The following is a 16606-nucleotide window of genomic DNA, read 5'->3' on the forward strand; positions in this document are numbered from 1 at the left end:
AACACCTGCCATCTAAAAAATGGAAAATGGGCCAGGCGCAGTGGCTCATGCCTGTAATCCCAGCACTTTGGGAGGCCAAGGCAGGTGGATCACCTGAGGTCAGGAGTTCGAGACCAGCCTGACCAATATGGCGGAACCCCATCTCTACTAAAAATACAAAAATTAGCCAGGCATGGTGACGGGTGCCTATAGTCCCAGCTACTTGAGAAGCTGAGGCAGGAGAATCGCTTGAACCTGGGAGGCAGAGGTTGCAGTAAGCCGAGATCGCGTCATTGCACTCCAGCCTGGGTGACAGTGCGAGATTCCATCTCAAAAATTAAAAATACATATATATTTAAAAATTTAAATAAAACATGGGAAATGATCGTTGGAGAGTCGTGTGTGCAGGAGCAGCGCTGCAAGCCCTCCGAGGAGCCGGGTCTCCGGAAGTACTCACCAGGGGTCTCAGGGTCGCTTTCGCAGGAGCTCTGTGCAGCAGGGTGGGGTCCTCAGTCCCCGCAACGTCTCCAAAGCCCCGTGTGGTGCCGGCTGCCTCCTCTCTGCAGGCTGCTGGGCAGGACGGAGCTGGACAGAAGGAAGAGCCTGAAACCAAAGCAGCACCAGGTGAATTGACGGTGATTTCAAGCCATGTGACCTGTTCCAGACTCAAAGTTCGGTCACAACAACCGCAAGCGGCGGGGAAAAGACGTTAAACTTGGATCCAGGAAATAATTCGACGGACCTTTGACCCCTGTGGTTTTCCCAGTAACTACTGAAGCTTCCTTAGCGCTTGGAAGCAGACTTCTAGAATGCACCTGGGCTTTGAACCCTAGACTACCAAGGAGAGTTGACAGGCGCAGCAGTTACCCAAAGCGTCCACAGGCCTGTCTGGGGCTCCCCACAGGGCCAGGCCACTCACATCCTTCTGCTGAGTCTCCTTGCCCGGAAGGAAGAACAGCTGGAGAGGACAGTGACGGGCCCAGAGGCCGGGGCCGGCAGGTGAGGAGGAGAGGAGAACCAGCCTAGGGCAGCTCTGCCCCACTCCTTCTGATCTCAGTCCTGTTTCTCACTGGAACAGGTGATTGAGGCTTGTGAGTCACTGATTGTGGCCCCCCAAAAGAATGCTGAGTCTTGACCCCCAGGACCTGTAAATAGGACCTCATTTGGGAATAGGTCCCTGCCAACATAATCAAGTTGAGGTCATTAGGGTGGGCCCTCGTCCAGAGATGGGTGCCCTTATAACAAGAGGAGAAGGGCTGGGTGCAGTGGCTCATGCCCGTAATCCCACATTTTGAAAGGCCGAGGTGGGCAGATTGGTTGAGCTCTGGAGTTTGAGACCAGCCGGGGCTACACAGTAAGACCTTGTCTCTGCTAAATTTTTTTTTTTTTTTTTTTTGAGACAGAGTCTTGCTCTTGTCGCCCATGCTGGAGTGCAATGGCACAATCTCGGCTCACTGCAATCTCTACCTCCCGGGTTCAAGCAATTCTCCTGCCTCAGCCTCCTGAGTAGCTGGAATTACAAGTGCGCGCCACCACGCCCAGCTACTTTTTGTATTTTTAGTAGAGACGGGGTTTTACCATGTTGGCCAGGCTGGTCTCGATCTCCTGACCTCAAGTGATCCGCCTGCCTCGGCCTCCCAAAGTGCTGAGATTACAGGCGTGAACCACTGCACCTGGCCTAAAAAAAAATTTTTTTTTAATTAGCCAGGTGTGGTGGTCCACACCTGTAGTCGTAGCTACTGAGGAGGCTGAGGTGGGAGGATTGCTTGAGCCTGGGAGGTATAGGTTGCAGAGCTGAGAGAGTGCCACTCCACTCCAGCCTGGACAACACAGCAAGACCGTGTCTCAAAAAAAAAAAAAAAAAAAGAAGAGGAGAAGGACCCTAGACCTAGATACCCCGTGACCACCCTGTGTTGGCAGAGGCCAAGACTGGAGTGACACGCTGAGGGTCGGTGGTAACACTAGAAACTCAAGAGAAGGCATGAAGCAGACCCTCCCTGGAGCCTTCATGGGGTTGCGGCCCTGCTGACCCCTGGAGTGTGGACTTCTGGCCTCCAGAACCAGGAGCAAATACATTTCTGTTGTTTTAAGCCACCCAGTTTGTGGTAATTTATGATGGCAGCCAGAGGAAGCGTGCACAGGGGCAAAGGGGATGTGGAAATTGTCTATCCATCTCCAGGGATGCGCTGCCAATGGGCACGCTCCCACGGAAGGCTCCTGAGTTCCCGGGCCTCCACCCAGTAGAAGCTTGCATCACTGGAGTCTGACTCCAGGTCAGAATGATCCTCTGTCCCGCTTCAGGACCAGCTATATCATCTGCGGAGCTCAGTGCAAAATGAAAATATGGTGCGCTTGTTTTAAAAATGTATTCAGAATTTCAAGGCAGCAATAGCAGAGCAATAAAGTCAGCCCAGGGCCCCTGACTCCAGCCCTGCCTTGCATAACTGAGGGGTCCTCAGGCCCATTGTCTATCAGGGCAGTAGCTAAAGGTAGGGGATGGTTTCCTTCACAGATGATGGAATGTCCTAAAGTTAACGGTGGTGTTGTTTGCACGTATCTGTGAATACACTAAAAGCATCATAAACGGGTGAATTGTGTGCCATGTGGGTTATAGCTCTTCCTTTTTTTTTTTTTTTTTTTTGTGAGACAAGGTCTTGCTCTGTTGCTCAGGCTGGAGTGCAATGGTGCAATCTCTGCTCACCGCAATATCCGTCTCCTGGGCTTAAGTGATCCTCTACCTTAGCCTCCTGAGTATCTGGGACTATAGATAATATGTGCCACCACGCCAGGCTCATTGTTTTTTTTTTTTTTTTTTGGAGAGATGGCGGTCTCACTATGTTGCCTGGGCTGGTCTCAAACTCCTAGGTCTAAGCAATCCTCCCACCTCAGCCTCCGAAAGTGCTAGGATTATAGGTGTGAGCCACTGTGCCTGGCCGTGAGTTATATCTCAACAAAGTTGTTTAAAAAAAAAAAAAAGGCCGGGCGCGGCGGCTCAAACCTGTAATCCCAGCACTTTGGGAGGCCGAGACGGGCGGATCACGAGGTCAGGAGATCGAGACCATCCTGGCTAACACGGTGAAACCCCATCTCTACTAAAAAAAAATACAAAAAACTAGCCAGGTGAGGTGGTGGGCACCTGTAGTCACAGGTATTCGGGAGGCTGAGGCAGGAGAATGGTGTAAACCCGGGAGGCGGAGCTTCCAGTGAGCTGAGATCCGGGCACTGCACTCCAGCCGGGGCGACAGAGCAAGACTCCGTCTCAGAAAAAAAAAAAGATCTGGGCTTGGCGCAGTGGCTCATGCCCGTAATTTGGAAGGCAGAGGTAGGAGGATCGCTTGAGCCCAGGAATTCGAGACAAGCCTAGGCAACATAGGACGTTCCTGTCTCTAAAAACAAACAAACAAACAAAAAACAAACAAACAAAAGATTCCAGAGTGACTGGCGATCCCACCCTGCCTCCTGCTTCCCTCTCTGACCACACTCCCTGCCAAGAAGCTGGAGGAGGGTGGGCTGAGGAGGTCCCTGCAGTGACCGGTTCTGCCCCTGCCACCCCAGGGCCAGGGCTGGGGGGTCCAGAGTGCATGGGACACCGGCACCCTCTTTCCTTTCTCTTCATTTTCAGCCTAGGCTGGGGCCCCCAATCCCAGCCAGAGCCTGCCTGTTCGGCGCCCCCACCACAAGCAGGATTCCTCTCTTGCCAGCTCCTGTTCTCTACCAGGAGGTGTCGGGCAGGAGCGTGTGCTCCGGGCGTTCCCCTGCCGGCCTCCTCCCTTCCATCCCCTTGGCTTCCTCATTCCAGAATCCCTGTTCACCTCAGCTGACCCCGTGACCCCCTAGGAATGTTTCTGGCTCCTGCAGAGGCGTCTGGGTTTCCCTCACTTAGATGACAACCAGGTGGGCGCAGTCACTCTGTCACGTCAAGCCCAAAGTCTCCAGGTCAAACTCAACACAGGATCAGAGCAGCCTCCTATACGTCCCTCCCCAGCTCCTGGTGAAATGAACCAAATGTTGCTTTTTAAAAAGTTAAAAAAATAAGTAAGTGAATAAAGCAGCAACCACAAAATGAGGAAAGGAAAACAACTTTTCTGCCACAAACTGAAAAATAGCAGAGGCCGGGCACGGTGGCTCACGCCTGTAATCCCAGCACTTCGGGAGGCTGAGGCAGGCAGATCGCTTGAGCCCAGGAGTTAGAGACCAGCCTGGGCGACATGGCGAAACCCTGTCTCTACAAAAACTACAAAAATTAGCTGGGCATGGTAGCATGAGCCTGTGGTCCCCAAGTTACTTGGGAGGCTGAGGTGGGAGGATCACTTGAGCTCAGGAGGCAGAGGTTGCAGTGAAATGAGATTGCATCACTGCACTCCAGCCTGGATGACAGAGTGAGACCCTGTCTTAAAAAAAAAAAAAAAAGGAAAAAAAAAAAAAGAGGCCGGGCGCGGTGGCTCACGCTTGTAATCCCAGCACTTTGGGAGGCCGAGGCAGGCAGATCATGAAGTCAGGAGATCGAGACCATCCTGGCAAACACGGTGAAACCCCGTCTCTACTAAAAATACAAAAAAACAATTAGTCGGGCGTGGTGGTGGGCGCCTGTAGTCCCAGCTTCTCGGGTGGCTGAGGCAGGAGAATGGCGTGAACCCGGGAGGTGGCGGAGCTTGCAGTGAGCGGAGATCGCACCACTGCACTCCAGCCTGGGCAACAGAGCGAGACTCCGTCTCAAAAAAAAAAAAAAAAGAAAGAAAAATGGCAGACAAGCCCTGAAACCAAAGAAGTGGTTCCAAGGGGCACTGGGGGCACAGGTGCCAGCGCAACCCTTAGGGACAGACTGTTGCAAGAGGGGACCTAAGCATCCCTCTACTGTTTGGGCAGCTGAAGATAAGTCTAGGGAAGTCAGAGAAAACGCCCCAGAGCTGCCTCCAGCTTCTCTGGGAGTCCTCAGCAGGGGCGGGGAGGAGGCTGTACTGAGCCGGGAGAGAGCCCAGGCCCAGCTGCCCTTCTCAGTGTGGGCCAACCACCGGATTTCTTTAATCACACATCCACTACCAAACTACGGTGGGAATAGCGTCTTCCAGCCAAATAAGAAGATTTTTTACCCTAAGAAATAATACAAGCAGTAGAAATCAGGGTGGGGTTAGGGGAGGGAAGTTGTCACTTTATCTTCCATGACCCTGTGCTATCTAAAATAAAGTAAGGGCAGGCGACGTGGCTCGTGGCTGTAATCCCAGCACTTTGGGAGGCAGAGGTGGGCAGGTTGCCTGAGGTCAGGAGTTAAAGATCAGCCTGGCCAACATGGCAAAACCCCGTCTCTACTAAAAATACAAATATTAGCTGGGTGTGGTGACGCATGCCTGTAATCCCAACTACTCGGGAGGCTGAGACAGGAGAATCGCTTGAACAAGGGAGGCAGAGGTTGCGGTGAACCGAGATCGCGCCACTGAACTCCAGCCTGGGAGACAGAGCGAGACTCCATCGCCAATTAATTAATGAATTACATTCAACAAAATGCTGATTTTATTTTATTTTCCATTTTGTGGAGAATGGGGTATTGCTATGTTGGCCAGGCTCTCAAACTCCTGGGCTCAAGCAGTCCTCTTGCCTCTGCCTCCCTAAGTGCAATGATTACAGGTATGAGCCACCAAACCCAGCACTGCTGATTTTACATCATATCACTAATTTATCAAGGTTTTTGTAATCTCTTATCTGAATCTTGGGGATTTTTAGGAACTAATAGTTCTGGTCATTGTGAAACTGTTCTACCTCATTTGGCATTCCATTATTATTTTGAAAATTAAAAAATATTTTTTGGCCAGACACGGTGGCTCACACCTGTAATCCCAGCACTTTGGGAGGCCAAAGTGGGCAGATCACAAGGTCAGAAGTTCAAGACCAGTATGGCCAACATAGTGAAACCCCATCTGTACTAAAAATACAAAAAAGTACCCGGGTGTAGTGGTGTGCACCTGTAATCCCAGCTACTTGGGAGGCTGAGGCAGGAGAATTGCTTGAACCTGGGAGGCAGAGGTTGCAGTGAGCCAGGATCACGCCATTGCACTCCAGCCCGGGTGACAGTGCGAGACTCCATCTAAAAAAAAGAAAAAATGTCGAATCTGGATGCACTGCCTATGAGTTAGCCCAGCTTCTCAAGGAGCAGTACGTAAAAAATAAAAACAATAAAAAAAACTTTTGCCAGCAACATCTGAGCTGAACTAAAATTTAAGTAAAATTAAAAGTTTACATTTAAAGCATGTAGAATATGATCCCATTTTTATAAAACGGTGTTAGTTTATCTCTGGGAGTCCCTCAATCTATGTGCCCATCCATCCATTCATTCCAATCCATCCATTCATTCCAATCCATCCATTCATTCCAATCTGCCAATCAGTCTGTCCTGTCATTCCGTGCGTGTGTGTGTGTGTGTGTGCGCATAAGAGAGAAAGATGGGGAGAGAGATGGAGAGGCAGAGAGCAGAGGGATTTGGGAACACTCCTCACCAATGCTAATAATGCTTGTTGTTCATGGTGGTCGATTGTTAAGAAATCTGTTGAGGCCAGGCGTGGTGGCTCACGCCTGTAATCCAGCACTTTCAGAGGCCGAGGCAGGTGGATCACTCGAGGTCAGAGTTCGAGACCAGCCTGCCAACATGGTGAAACCCCATTTCTACCAGAAATAGAAAAATTAGCCGGCCGTGGTGGTGCTCACCTGTTGTCCTAGCTACTTGGGAGGCTGAGGCAGGAGAATCGCTTGAACCTGGGAAGTGGAGGTTGCAGAGAGCGGAGATGGCGCCACTGCACTCCAGCCTGGGAGCCAGGGTGAAACTCCATCTCAAAAAACAAAAAAAAAAAGAAGAAAAAAAAGAAATCTGTTCAGAATAAACAAACATGGGTTCAATAAAAACCATAAAGTCATTATTTTAGAAAACAATAAAATTAATCCAATTGGTCAAACAGAGAAGGAAATGGGCCTCATCCTAGAAGTATTTGCCACGGAACACCAGGGTCCAAGGTTGTCTGGGATGGTCCTGTTTATGACTCTTGTCCTAGAGTAGTGATCAACGGTGCCACCTTTCTCTCTCAATACAGACTCAACATCATCATGGGAAGGGGAGGCGAAGGCACGCCGAGGCCAAGCTCCCCCAGCTACAGCAGGGACACCAGCAGAAACATCTCCTCTCCTGCTGCCCTCGGCCCCGATGAACGCGGCGCATGGAGAGTGTGGGAGCCCAGGGGATGACAGATACTGGCTGAAGTGGGGAAAGTTCTAGAAGAGGGAAAGCGGGAGGAAGACTTGGCTGGTCCAGGATGCATCAGTTGGGAAGACAACTGTTTCTTACCCTCAGGGCAGGATTTCTTAGCTTTCCACTTAGTGAAGGAGAATGTAGCATCTTCATAAAATCCCGGTATTTGCCCCCAAATCTCTTACGAAACATCTACGTCAATAGGTATTCGGCCTGAGCCTAGAGGTTCCGAAGCAGATGGAAAATACAGGAGTCCCTAAAGGGTCGCCTGCAAGGCCTTTCTTTGTGGCCAGTGGCCCTGTGATTAAGTTGGTGCCAAAGAGCCAATGACCCAAAAACTAGGGCTTACCGCAGTATGTTTGTTCCTAGCAAATGACACTCTGGCACGCTCTCTAGTATTTCACTATATCGAGTTGCCAAGGGGCCACATCTCCAGCTTGCAGCTGAAACCCTGGGAGTTCTGGACAGCCAGGTCTGTGTGGATACCCTGAGGACCAGGACTGGTGGCCAGCCCCGGACTACAGGTTCCTTGGGTGCCTTCCCAGACCTGGGTCCAGGTGGCAATGACTGGGTCTGGGAGGGTCCTCTCGTTAGACTGCTCCTCTGCCCCTGACTTGCCCGAGCCTTTCAAGACTCCTGAGGAGGCTCTGAGGGTGCTGACTGTGCCCTCCCATCAGACTAAACTCAGAAAGTCAAGGCAGCTCAAGCCAAAGCTGCCTCACCAGCAGCTGAAGGCAGAGGCTCTGCAGGACTCTCCAGACCCCAGCCAGCTGCCCCTCAGGCTTCTGGAGCCCCCAGAGCCACACTGGGCTTCGAGCATCAGTGGGTGGAGCTAAATAGAAGTCACTAGTCCCTTCTGCAGTTGCAGTGAAGCAACTTACAGTAGACTCCAATGACAGTTAACAATTGCAGGAGCTTCTTTGTAACTTGTCCCAATGTAAATAGGGGTTAGTCTTAACAGAAAAAACAAACAAACAAACAAAAAAACACTTTAGGGCTGGGCACGGTGGCTCAAGCCTGTAATCCCAGCACTTTGGGAGGCCAAGGCAGGAGGATCGCTTGAGCCCAAGAGATTGAGGCTGCAGTGAGCTGTGATTGTGCCACTGCACTCCAGCCTGGGTGACAGAGCAAGACCCTGGCTCACAAAAAGGCAAAGAACAAAAGAAAGAGAGAGAGAGAAAGGAAAGAAGGAAGGATAGAGAAGGAAAGAAGGAAGGAAGGAAGGAAGGGAAGTAAAAGTAAGGAAGGAAGTAAGGAAGGAAGAGGAGGAAGGAAAGAAAAAAAGCAGGAAGGCAGAAAGAAAGCTAAATAGAAGTCAACTAGTCTCCCTTCTGCGTTGCAGTGAGAAAGGAAGGAAGGGAAGGAAGGAAGGAAGGAAGGAAGGACAGGAAAGGAAGGAATGAAAGGAGGAAGAAAAGAAGAAGGAATGACAGGAAGGAAGGAGTATGAGAGAGGAGACGAAGAGATATAGATAACGAAGAAGAATACAGAATAAGAAAAACATAAAGAAACGAAAGAAAAAGAAAAGCGAAGACCCCACAGGACAAAGACAGAAAAAAGAAAGATCTAGATATGGTTCTGATAGTAAAGAGCCAGAAAATGAGTACAAGAAAGAGCTGGAGCAGTGGCTCACACCTGTAATCCCAGCATTTTGGGAAACCAAGGTGGGCAGATCACCTGAAGTCAGGAGTTTGAGACCAGCCTAGCCAACATGACAAAACCCTGTCTCTACTAAAAATAAAAAAAATTAACCAGGCGTGGTGGCATGCAACTATAGTCCCAGCTACTTGGGAGGCTGAGGCAGGAGAATCACTTGAACCCAGGAGGCAGAGGTTGCAGTGAGCTGAGATTGTGCCACTGCACTCTAGCCTGGGCGACAGAGCGAGACTTCTGAAAAAGGCAAGAAGAGGGGAGGAGAGGGGAGGGGAAGGGAGGAGAGGAGAGGGCCCAGAGATCCCTAATTCCAAACTCTGAATCTAACTGTACAATTCTAGAAGAACCTAAGATCATAAAATCCTGAGCATCTAAGATGTGGGTTCTCCTTATTTGACCCCTCCCAGGTCAACATCCTTCTCCTAACCCAAGGGTCAGTCTCTTCCCTTGCCAGTGAAGTAGGGAAGAAGGCACATGTACACACATACACACACACACACACGTACACACCCCATGGGGGGCAGATGGTCACAAGCCCAGGAGGAGGGGCACAGTTCATCCCAGACCCCAGTGCCATGACACGCTCGCTGTGCCCCTGCTACCAAGAGCAGGCAGCTGGTCTTGCTCACTTTGTTCTGAACTTAGACATCTTCCTTCCCCTGTCTTTCGTCCCGCGGCAAAAGTGAGGAGATGAGAGTATAAAAAGGAGAATCCCTTTCATCTAGCATGACCTGTGCTGTTTAAAGGTGGAACTCAGCATTCAGAGAATGTTCCAGCGATTGATCCAGCAACACAGACAAGCCGTTTTCTGCTCTCTAGTCCACACACAAGGCAGCACCTCCACTCCTGATGAGGAAGAAGCCAGCCCCTCCCACTCCCCTGGGACCGCTCTCGGCCCCATCAGACCTGCGTCGGCTGAGCCCCTCCGTAGGCTGAGCCCTCCACAGGCTGACCTGCTGTCTGCTGGATGGACTGTGTGCACTTACCTTCCCTCTCCCAGGGAAGCGAGGACTGAATGTGGCCCAATCTCTGGCTGAACTGAATGGCAGTGGACAAGCAGGTTTGACAGGCACGTCCCACAGGAGCAGTGCCTTATATGGGGCTTCTATGAGCCATCGAAGCACAGTACATTCCCACAGCTGGGCATTGATGTAAGAACCACAGGGATGGTGGAGAACAGTCTGTGCATCTGGTCGACCCACAGAAGATGGTGACAGAGGGGAATGCTTCAGGGCTGGGGACTGGGAATCCTCTCTCCTTTGTGAATGGTCACCCAGTCCACCATTTCTGCCCTTGGAAAAATCCTAGGAAGACCAGGGTAAATTCTAGGGTCCTTCTTCGTTCTCCTGATCCATTATTGGAAGTATCTAAATAATTACAATAGGTCCATCTCAGGTCAACATTTCGTAACTATTGTTTAGATTTAGATGAAAGTCTTGGTCCTCCATGTTGACATATGTCTAGAATCTGATCGATTTTCGCCACCTGCATTGTAGTGCCCTGATCATGGCCCACCGGGACCTCTGCAGTGGCTCCTAACTTCTTCCCACGCCCCCATCACCAGTGCTCAACGTAGCAGGCAGAGAAGTCCTGCTAGATAGAGCATGAGTCAGCTCCTTTCATTCCCTTTGGTGTACAGGTCCTGGAGTCCTCAGCATGACCACGAGGCTCTGCTTATCAAGTCCTTGCTGACCTTCTCTCTCTTTCACCTGCTCCAAACACACAGCCTGACAGTCTTGACCATCCAGACACACTTCTGCCCCAGGGCCTTCGCACCTGCTGTTCCCACTGCCTGGAATACTCTTTCCCGTCCTTCCTTCCAGACTCTACTCAAATGCTACTTCCCAGATCATCCCACTTAAGTCTGTGGACCTCCCATCCCAGCCTTCTCTCCCCTTCTCTGTTTCATCTTCTCTGTGGGAATACTGCCTTGACCTAGCGTGTATTCTAGTTACGTGGCTTCCTGCCAGCCTCCCCACTCCTCAGTCACCTACTGAGGACAATAATTATTGTTTTTCTTGTTCCCTGCTGTGTCCCCACTCCTAGGGCTGTGATATTCCATAAATATTGGTTGAGTGAATGAATAAACATTGGTGGGGGCTTACTTTCCAATGATGCAGACACTGAAAGAAGGGAAATTCACATCTCCATGGCCTGAGAACCTTCACAATTCTCCTGCAGATAGTCAAAGGTCAGCTTTCAAGGTCATGTAGCCCATGGCGGCTGAGCAGCAACTCCCACCCAATCTCCTGGTGATGAGCTGGCTGAGGGCACAGCCAGCTGGGCAGAGCAAGTGAGAACAGAGGCCGAGGCCAGGTGCGGACATGAACTCTCCAACCACAGTTCCAGCCCCACTGGGTGTCAGCTTCCCCTCGGGCAGGTTGGTTAAGCCCCTAAGACTCAGCTCTCTCGGTTTCCTCCAGCAGGCCTCAGGATAAGCCCTGCCCCACGGTGGGAAAGCTCGCCAGCTCATCACACTGTGCTGGCCACAAAGAAAGTTCTAGTTACAGAAAATGCAAAGACATGCTGCCATTCCCAGTAAAAGAGGGGGCCAGAAGAATGCACCGGAGACAGGAGGAGTCTCACTAAGAACAGAAATAGCCATAGAAATAGTCAGGGCGCAGCCATAGAAAGGAATGAAGGGCCTTTGCAGAGACACGGATGAAGTTGGAAGCCATCATTCCCAGCAAACTAACATGGGAACAGAAATCCAAACACCACATGTTTTCACTCGTGAGTGGGAGCTAAACACTGAGAACACATAGACACAGGGAGGGGAACAGCACACACCGGGGCCTGTGGTCGGGGGAGTGGAGGGAGAGCATCAGGACAAATAGCCAATGCACGTGGGGCTTAAAACCTAGGTGATGGGTTGACAGGTGCAGCAAACCACCACGCCACACATTTACTTCCGTAACAAACCTGCACATTCTGCACACGTATCCCAGAACCTAAAATAAAATACAATAAAATAAAAACACTCAAGGAAGCCACAACCCCAAAGGACCCTGTGTTTTCTGAGAGCAAAAACCATATCTTAGGCTGAGTGTAGTGGCTCATGCCTGTAAGCCCAGTGCATTGAGAGGCTGAGGAGGGAGGGTTGCTTGAGGCCAAGAGTTCGAGACCAGCCTGGGCAACATAGGAAGACCCTGTCTCTACAAAAAATAATTAAAAAAAAAAAAAAAAAAAACAGCTGGGTGTGGTGCAACATGCCTGTGGTCCCAGCGACTCCAGAGGCTGACGTGGGAGGTTCGCTTGAGCCCAGGAGGTAGACACTGCAGTGAGCCGTGGTTGCACCACTGCACTCCAGCCTGGGCAGCAGAGGGAGATCCCGTCAAACAAAACAAAACAAAACAAAACAAAACAAAAAAACGTATCTTAATCACTATGGTGTCTTCAGAAGGGCCCCACTGGCAGGTCATCTGTATCACACAGAATTGCAGCTGCGTATACATGTCCAGAGCCAATAAAGCAGCACCTCTAGTAATCTGGCTGGGTTAGATTAGGGTATCCCTGGAAAAACTTGGAAGGGGGACCTGGGGGACAGGGGCCAGCAGGCACCAGGACAGCACCACACAGGGGCTCTGTGCCCTGTGGTAGTGATCAGTAAAGAAACGGACATGTGCCAGACTTGGGCCAGCTGTAGAGCTCCTCTGGGCACATTTTTTTTTTTTTGAGACGGAGTCTTGCTCTGTCACCCAGGCTGGAGTGCAGTGGCTTGACTTCAGCTCACTGCAGCCTCCACCTCGCAGGTTCAAGCGATTCTCCTGCCTCAGCCTCCTGTATAGTTGGGATTACAGCTACGTGCCACCGTGCCCAGCTAATTTTTGTATTTTTAGTAGAGACGGGGTTTCACCATGGTGGCCAGGCTGGTCTCAAACTCCTGATCTCAAGTGATCTGCCTACCTCAGCCTCCCAAAGTGCTGGGATTACAGGCGTGAGCCACCACATCTGGCCTCCTCTGGGCACTTTATTCATCCCTAGAATTTAGGGAGTTGGGGAAAAGCTTTGCCTTGAAATCATGATGTTGGCACCAGATGAAGATGGAGGCGTGAGGCCCTATAAGAATAAAAATCAGATCCTCAAAAGAAACCCCCAAGATCAGGAGTTTAGGTTGATTGAGGTAGGGGGCCTCTACCTGACTCCCCTACCATGGGTGGATGTAAATAAAGGTCAGGGTGTATAAACAGGAGCTTATGCATCTTCACTCTTGTACCTAGGGGCTGGGAGGGCAGGACTTACCCCAAGATACTCTAAACAGGTCCTCAACATCCTAGCTGGAGACCAGAGTAGGCGTCTCAGGCTGGGTGACTGGCTGTGGATGAGGAGGAGTGGCAGCAGAGACCTCACGCCCACCTCTGGGCTGCAACAGTGCGTGCAGTGGGCTGGGTGGGGAACGGCAGGAAGCAGCTATTTCCACAAGAGCTGGTAAAACTGGTCACTCCTGTTGTATTTTACAACTGCCTACCTGACAGCTCTGCTTGGATGTCTAGTCACCTCAAATATAACCCAGCTAAGTCATATCTACTGACTTTTTTTTCTTTTTCATTTTAAATATTGAGGCAAAATTCACACAACATGGAATTAACCATTCACAAATTTTATTTAAAAAAATACAAGGTCTTGCTGTGCTGCCCAGGCTGGAGTGCAGTGGTGTGATCTTAGCTCACTTCAGCCCAAAACTCCTAGGCTCAAGTAATCCTCCCGCCTCAGCCTCCCAAGTAGTTGGGATTACAGGCATGTGCCACCACATTCAGCTAATTTAAAAAATTTTTCTTTGTAGAGACAGGGTCTTGCCATATTGCCCAGGCTGGTCTCAAATACCTGGCCTCAAGCGATCCTCCTGTCTCAGCCTTTCAAAGTACTGGGATTACAGGTGTATGCCACCATGCCTGGCTAATTATTTTATTTTATATTCTCTAAAGATGGGGTCTTACCATGTTGCCAAGGTTGGTCTTGAACTCCTGATCTCAAGTGATCCGCCCACTTTGGCCTGGGATTACAGTGTGAGCCACAATGGCCAGCCAAAATTACCATTTTTAAAATGAACAATTCAGGGCAGGCGCGATGGTTCACATCTCTAATCCCAGAACTCTGGGAGGTCAAGGTGGGCAGATCACCTGAGGTCAGAAAATCGAGACCAGTCTGGCCAACATGGTGAAACCATCTCTACTAAAAACACGAAAATTAGGCCAGGCACGGTGGCTCCCGCCTGTAATCCCAGCACTTTGGGAGGCCAAGGCCGGCAGATCACAAGGTCAGGAGATCGAGACCATCCTGGCTAATATGGTAAAACCCTGTCTCTACTAAAAATACAAAAAATTACTGGGTATGGTGGCAGGCACCTGCAGTCCCACCTATTCAGGAGGCTGAGGCAGGAGAATGGTGTGAACCAAGGAGGCAGAGCTTGCAGTGAGTCAAGATTGTGTCACTGCACTCCAGCCTGAGCGAGAGAGCTAGACTCTGTCTCAAAAAAAAAAAAAAAAGAAAGAAAGAAAGAAAGAAAAAAACACAAAAATTAGCTGGGCTTGGTGGCGAGTGCCTGTAATCCCAGCTACTCAGGATGCTGAGACAGGAGAATCGCGTGAACCCTGGAGCGGAGGTTGCAGTGAACCGAGATCTCACCATCATACTCCAGCCTCACTCCAGGTAACAAGAGTGAGACTCTATCTTAAAAAGATACATAGATAGATAGATAGATAGATAGTTAGATAGATAGATAGATAGATAAATAAATAAATAAATAAATAAAATAAAATAAACAATTCAGGCCAGGCACGGTGGCTCACACCTGTTATCTTACAACTTTGGGAGGCCAAGCTGGGAGGATTGCCTGAACTCAGGAGCTCAAGACCAACCTGGGCAACAAGGCAAAACCCCGTCTCTAATAAAAATACAAAAAAATTAGCCCGGGGTAGTGGTGCACACCTGTAATCCCAACTACTGGGAAGGCTGAGGCAGGAGAATTGCTTGAACCTGGGACGCGGAGGTTGCAGCGAGCCAAGATCATGCCACTGTACTCCAGCCTGGGTCACAGAGTGAGACTCTGTCAGACAGACAAACAAACAAACACAATTCAGTGGCACTTAGTAAATATACAATGTTGTGTGACCACTATATCTAGTTTCAAAACATTTTTACCACCCAAAAAGAAACCACACACCCGTTAAGCAGCTCCCAGTTCAAGGCAACCACCAATCTGCTTTCCATCTCTGGATGTGCCTGTTCTGCACATTTCACATACGTGGAGTTGTGCAATACGTGGCCTCTTGCATTGGTGTCTTTCCCTCTACATGATGTTTTGAGGCTCCTCCACGTCATAGCCTGTGTCAGGGCCTCGTCCCGGATGTGGCCGTATCATATTCCACTCCATGTCATAGCCTGTGTCAGGGCCTCGTCCCGGATGTGGCCGTATCATATTCCACTCCACGTCATAGCCTGTGTCAGGGCCTCGTCCCGGATGTGGCCGTATCATATTCCACTCCACGTCATAGCCTGTGTCAGGGCCTCGTCCCGGATGTGGCCGTATCATATTCCACTGTGCGAATGCCATGCTTTGTTGGTTCATTTGTCTGTGAGTGCTGCTATTGTAACCGTGCAGTGGGTTCATTTATCCCACTTCCCAGAAAGAGCCAATTTATCAAGACAGGGGAATTGCAACAGAGAAAGAGTTTAATTCATGCAGAGCTGGCTGAACAGGAGACTGGAGTTTTATTATTACTCAAACCAGCTTCCCCAGAATTCAGAGGCTAGGAGATTTTTCAAGGATAGTTTGGGGGGCCTGGGAATGAGTGCTGCTGGTTGGTTGCAGATGCAATGACAGAGGTGACAGTCTTGTTCTGGGTGAGGCCACAGGACATATTGGCAGGTTCAGATGGAGCCATAAGCTGTCAGAAATGCGAAACCCTGGCTGGGTGCAGTGGCTCACACCTGTAATCCCAACACTTTGGGAGGCCAAGGCAGGCAGATCACAAGGTCGGGAGATCAAGAACATCTTGGCCAACATGGTGAAACCACGTCTCCACTAAAAATATGAAAAAAAAAAAAATTAGCCAGGCGTGGTGGCACGCACCTGTAATCCCAGCTACTCTGGAGACTGAGGCAGGAGAATCACTTGAACCTGGGAGGTGGAGGTTGCAGTGAGCTGAGGTTGGGCCACTGCACTCCAGCCTGGGCAACAAGAGAAAAACTCCACCTCAAAAAAAAAAAAAAGCAAAATCCTGAAAAGACATCTCAGAAGGCCAATCTTAGGTTTATGTGTACACGTCAGCAGAACTCAGGCTTCTCTCATCCCCCTAACTTGGTAGTCTTTAAATCAGCCTTATGATGGCAGTTCAGTTTTGGAGAAGGGCTATTATCATTTAAACCATAAACTAAATGTCTCCCAGAGTTAGCTTGGCACAAGTCCAGGAATGATAATGGGCAGTTTTGAGGTTAAAGACAAGATGAGGCATTTCACTTGAGCCCATGAGGTTGAGGCTGCAGTGAGCTATGATTGCACTACTGCACTCCAGCCTGGGCTACTCAGTGAGACCCTATCTCTTAAAAAATTAAAACAACAACGAAAACAATTAAAACAACAACAAAAACAAACAAAACAACCAAACTGCACACTTTGGATTCCATGTGGGATTAACAATGGAAGCTACTTCATTTTGGAGTCTGGTATTTAAAATTCTCACTGCAGCTTGGGTTTGCTTCCTGATCAGGGAATCAGTCCCTACTGGTTTCCATTTATTGATC

The 16606-nt window shown here is 49.8% G+C and overlaps 1 protein-coding gene across 2 annotated transcripts in view; it reads right to left on the reverse strand.

The window, feature by feature from the left end:
* CARD14 (caspase recruitment domain family member 14) overlaps positions 1-6727 on the reverse strand; it is a 39373-nt gene extending 32646 nt beyond the window's left edge. For both annotated transcript variants that reach the window (XR_004054951.1, XM_010379722.2), the window contains exons 1-2: positions 6676-6727; positions 437-582 (exon numbers count right to left, since the gene is read on the reverse strand). The gene's annotated coding sequence lies outside the window, so the exon portion shown is untranslated. The remainder of the gene's footprint in view (positions 1-436; positions 583-6675) is intronic.
* Between the last annotated feature and the right edge of the window lie 9879 nt (positions 6728-16606).

The sequence above is a fragment of the Rhinopithecus roxellana genome, chromosome 19 (genome assembly GCF_007565055.1).
Source record: "Rhinopithecus roxellana isolate Shanxi Qingling chromosome 19, ASM756505v1, whole genome shotgun sequence".
In the NCBI taxonomy this organism is placed as follows: Eukaryota; Metazoa; Chordata; class Mammalia; order Primates; family Cercopithecidae; genus Rhinopithecus; species Rhinopithecus roxellana.